A 5715-nucleotide genomic window follows, 5' to 3' on the forward strand; every position below is an offset into this window, starting at 1 on the left:
CCCTATTAGATGCCCTCTACTCCTGATGTAGCATCTCCTCTGTCCTGTCCTTTGAGTACAGTTCCACAGTGCTCGTCTTGTATTACCCAAGTTGCTTAGGAAGACCTGTACCTACCTCACACTTTTTTAATGATGCTGATAAACAAGACCCTCTATGCTTACAAAGAATGAGAAGAATTTAATGGCAGGATTGGTATTGCAAGATTTATGAAGGTCAAGATAATGAAGAGATCTATCTCCCAACTTAGGGAGAACAAATCACAGCAGAGAGCGTGCCAAAGCAGAACCAAGTCTTGATGAGCCCTGAAATTTGAGGACATCTGGATCCAGATAAAAAGCTGTGGTTAGCTTTCTTCTCTAATATGAACTGAATCCAGGCACCCTTGGACTTTGTGTTGAGCCAGTTCTGGAACCCATCCCCCTCTCTAATCTTTATTGATCTATGTCCCTTTTTGTGTGGAGCTAAATTAAGGGAAACTGGCATTCTCACAAAGTGGCCAAGCTAAACACTCAAAACTTGGGAAATGCAAGAATTGAAGTTGTTGCTACAAATTCACTATAGCCTTTGTGCCATATGCATTATGGTATTGTCTTTAGTCACAGGCTTACATACTATTAAATCTCTGCTCTGTTTAAAGTGCAGGACGGATATTGTTCATTTAATGTGCAGCTATTTAATATTTTCTTTTATCTTCATTGTTCAGTGTGTACCCCATGGCTTATTTACTGCACACTATTCAAAGCTTGTTCTGAATACTGAATTATTAATTTCCTTGGGAGCTTTCCTTCAGCAGTCATCGTTATTGGATCTGGGTGCTTCACAGACATGAAATAATCTATTTTCACAGAGCCTCAATGAAGTGGGGGGATACTGCACCCCTACTTGGACTGATGGCAAACAGAGATATGGAGATGAAAACATTGACAAAAGTTTTTGATTGTCTGGGACTTGTTTTTTTTTTTCCTGAGTTCACAGCACTGCAAAATATTTTATATATTCAAAGCATAGTTCCTACCGATGTCAGTTCTAGCTCTGAATGCTCAGCAGTTTTGCAGATCAGACTCTAAGGTCTCCTGTTGGATCCCTAAGAGGATGACTGACAAGCTGTAAAAATGTGGATTAATTGATTAGCTTAGCAACACATACAAACACTAAGGTGGAGGATCGGGTGGAGTCCGGTTCTGCAGGAGCAGCATTCATACATCTTTAGGGGAGACCTGGACTGATAAGCAGAGGGAGGAGACTCATTTCCCCTACTCCCAGATGAATTCCTGAGCCCCTTTCTTCAGCTGAACTCTGGCAATGAACCATCTGTCACCCTTGCCTTTGTCACAGCTTCTCTTTCGCAGGGTCTCTCACTTTACTCTAGAGGCTTATTTCCCTGGTGCAAAAGGTTTCTCCAGAAGGTAATTCAGACTAGGAGCTTAGTTTGGTCACTGTTACCTGCAACCCAGTGGGGCAACTGCTTTCCCCAGTGGCCGTAGAGGGACCTGAAGGACACCATCCTCACTAGGCTGAAATTACTCAAGGTAAATGACCCACATTTCCATCTCTGCTAGCTGCTCTTAAGCCCCACTCAGTGCATTTCTAGGTGCCTGGTCCAAATAGCGGTTTTATCTTCTTCCCCTTCCCTCCATCCCCAGTTCTTTCATCTTGAACATTCCTGCGCTCAGTTTTCACCCATCCTCTAGTCCTTGCCTCACCAAAGTGTTTCAACCAGTTTCTTCCCCTTCCTCCTAGTCTTGTCCTTTTTTTTACCTTCTGCGCCAAGACAGTTTCTCCATCAGTACCACTGGCTAGGCAGCAAGGTGGTTGTTAAAAGCACGGGGCGGTTGTGGACTTTCCCCTGCCTTTTGATGCCAGGATGTATCTCAAACACGTGGGAATGAGAGTATGCAGAAAAAAACAAAAAACCAGCTCCAATAACATAGTTCTGAATGCTGCGTGCTCAGTTCAGAGGTACAAGTGGGCTGGCACCCATGTGCACACCTTTCCCATGTAGGTGTTGCTGAGGAATGGAGATCTGTAGGGCAAATGGATATATATTTTTTTTTTTTTTACAAACTTTTACCTAGTATTGCAGATATTTTCCCCTTCAAGAAATATTGATTAAAGTCTTAGAAACACAGTTTCTGAGTTATACAGGAACAGCATGAGCCACTTGAATAATAAAAACTTTTTTCTCCTTCAGGATCTTTTCTGAAGTATAGAGATTTCCAGTTTGTTTTTTTTTTTTCTAAAAAACCTGGCCAAAATGATGTATTTTTCTCCAGTTTCATTCTTGGAAAAGGGATCCTGTTTTGGCTAAAATTTCCCCTCAAATAGATAAATCAGCCTAAGAGAGGCACTCAGCATGGAAAATTTCAGACTGGATAGTTAAAGGCTGGCAAAGTTTGCAGCAATTGAAAAAAGTATTTAGTAATGAATGGAAGTGTCAAGCAACCTTTGTAATAACTGATGCTACCAGCCCTTGCTTATAAGAAGTACAATTATCAAATATTTCAGTAAAATCATCTCTGCCCCAGAAAGAAGTTCCATTTTAGTGACAAATCCTTTAGGCTTAATACCTTTGTTAGTAAATGAAGCCTGGATTGCCAGCCTCCAAAGGAATGTTCTGCTTAATTCCCACTCATGGCTGTAATTCCTGACTGGTCTGAACTTTGAGAGCGCCCGTGAAGACACTGTGTGTGTGTGTTGCTGGCCAGTGACTGGAGTGAAACACCTGGACTAGGTGCCTCAGTTAAAGCGTTTTTGCTAAGGTAATAGGAATATTAGTTAATTAGAGCAATCCAATCGAGATCCAAATCAGCAGAGATGGTGGGAAGATGAGGTAACTGGCACTGCTGTTACCTGGGCAGGGTTTTCTAGAGAAGCGGAAAATGTCACCCTCCAGGCTTAGGTAACGCTAATCTGATGGTGGGAATATTAGCAGTGAGAATGAACACGGCGTGTCTGTGGGTAGAGGTTATTGAAAGCTGAGCCTATCTTCATTTTGAGGGTGTGTGTCTATGTGCAGGCGATGATGAGTTCTGAGATTGGTTTTCAGATATAATTCAGAGACCAACTGCAAGGAAACCAGAATTAGAGTCAGGAGCTCTGTTCAGTTAAAATGCAGCTATGTCCCCTAAAAGAGGTGTGGCAGAATGGGATCTTCCCGGTCACCCAATTCCTGGGCACAGACTTACAGGCTCAGTAAAAGCAAACACATTTTTCTGTCTTTTGCTTGTTCTTTTGTTGAAAGCCAAAGCAGCATAGAGGGAATTGGGCAGAATTTTTCCTCTAGGACACTGCTTATTAAGTTATAATTGGTTATACCAAGGTATCAATGGGGTTTATACTCAAGGCACTGGAACTGGATGTCTGATACTGAGAACAAAAGGATCTAGTCAGAGTCCAACTGCATAGTCAATTTGCAGAGTGAACTAAAAAGTTGTTTGTCCAGCATTTGATGTTTTATCTTGTTTTTTAGGAAAAAAGAAATGAAAACTGGTAAGGAACAACTTACAAGAAAAACTGCCTGCAGTACTTCATAGGTGTGATACAGACCACATATCTTGACACTTCATCAGATTTTTCACGTAACTTCGTTTCTCCATCTTGTGGCAACATACTAAAGTGCTTATATCCCATCAGCTTCCAGCACCACGTACAGTAAATATGTAGGAAATGTCAGCTGATGAGGCTAAAGAAAGACAAAACAGAGACACGATGCAGTAGAATAAAGTGGTAAATTAGGAAAAAAGGGTTGCAACAATCTAAGACCTAGAAATCTACCATTTTTTTCTACTCAGTTTATTATTTTGATGGACTGGTGTCCCCTCCAGCCAGTCCGATGTGCCCAGGAATCCAGTCCACACGCCACGTGAGACTTACAGCACCAACAGCTCTGTTGGTGGCCAGGAACTCTAGTTTTCTATTCTTTCTCTCTTTGATCTGGATTTGCCTAAGAAAACAACATAAAGTTCTGATGAAGGGATGGCTGCATTTTCCTAGAAGATCCTCTCCTCGAAACAGAACTAACAAATTACCAATAACAACCTGAACAAATGTCCAAACCACTGTCTAATGATTCCCAACTCCGCCTCTGTTTCAGTGGATTTTCATCTGTCACCTTAAAATTTCATGAGCCCATGACAGTCCCTGTAGGCGTAGAACTTTTAGTCTATATAAGGCTGATTATGATCAGCTTAGTTTTATGCCTTCATGTAATACTTTATCAATAGTTTAAAAAAAATATATACCTGTTGATTTGTTTTAAGTTACCGGGACCTTTATTTTTCTGAAAACAGATACTGTAGATTTTTATTTCAGGGTAGTTGTAAGTAACTGTAGATTCAAGTAAACCTTTTCTTCAGATTTAAGGAACGTTCATTCTCCTTTTTGAACTCAGATCTGAAAATTAGGACTACCTTCAGTATGTATCTGGAAATTTTAATTATGGATATGAATCTAGGAATTAATTTAGTGACTCAGATGAATCTTCAGAGGGGAGAAACCCTTCTTTCCAGCTCAGTTTATGATTGATGTAAGATTTCTATAATAATGACTAACTAAAAAATAGAGTAGAATGCATCCTGGTTTTCCCTGTGAGTAGCTTCTGCTTTTTTTGCCCCCTCCTTTTTTTTTTTTTTTTTTTTTTTTTAATTCAGCCTTGTAGATAGTAGTAGTGGATAACAGAGGCCCTGGGCAGGAGAATGATTTCAGGCACCAAGTGAAGTATTTTCCTAAATTGCTGTTTTCAACACTGTTTGCCAGCAGCTGGCAGAAATATTTCATGTAAATATTGCTTTAAACGGCTTTGAACTCTAAGAATGGTGGCTTTGTTCCCTCTACCTACCAATTTCATGTGGTCTTAACAAAATATTGATTTCAAACACAACTTTGTCCCTGAGTTGTTGTCCCTGACATTTTGTCCATGACTTCTGCATTTTAAGTGTACTATCTCAAAGCATTGGATCCTGATAACAACGATAATCATTTAATTCTAGGGAAATACTAGTTAAAAACAAAATCAGTGTAATCTTCAGTACTTCATAGGTTAAATGAGAATCAAGACTGTTCCTCTGTAAAGGTGTTTAAAACATGCCACTTCAGATATGTAGTCATATTCCTGTTCAAAGAGGATTTCTGTTATCCCCCATAGATCACACCTGGAATGACCACTTTTCCACCACTTCCTAAAGGCGGGTAACACGGAGGGGTTCCTGACCCTTCGTTTGGTGCCTTTTCCATTTGACTGTGCTGGCTGAGCCTTAGTTTGTCAACAGAAGAGTCCAAAAGCTACACTTGTGCTAGAGGAGATCCCATCTCCTTTTCGTTGGTGCAAAGCGTTCAGGGCCAATTCCATTCTCAGGGAGTACAATGGTAGCACTCCCAATGAGCGGCAATCAGTCCTGGGAATCGTTGTCTTCACTAAGTATCTGTTCAAATTGCTCTCTGATGTCTCCAAATCTATCTGTCATTTTCATCACACTGTTTCATCGATTGCCTCAGTCCCCAGGCTCCTGCAGGGACAGTACCGGCTCCCTTAAGATACTTGTAATCCTGTTGCAGCACTGTGTAAACTGTGCTAACATTTTTTCCACTTTAGGTAGGGGAGATAGTGTATGCTTTCACTGCATATATTCTGTGGCCATATTCATCTATTTGTAAGATACCTTTGCCCTCTTATTTTCTCTTCTTCTCTTGACTGTGTTCTGAAGCATCCAAGTGTT

The sequence above is a fragment of the Pterocles gutturalis genome, unplaced genomic scaffold, assembly GCF_000699245.1.
Source record: "Pterocles gutturalis isolate BGI_N339 unplaced genomic scaffold, ASM69924v1 scaffold6732, whole genome shotgun sequence".
Taxonomy (NCBI): Eukaryota; Metazoa; Chordata; class Aves; order Pterocliformes; family Pteroclidae; genus Pterocles; species Pterocles gutturalis.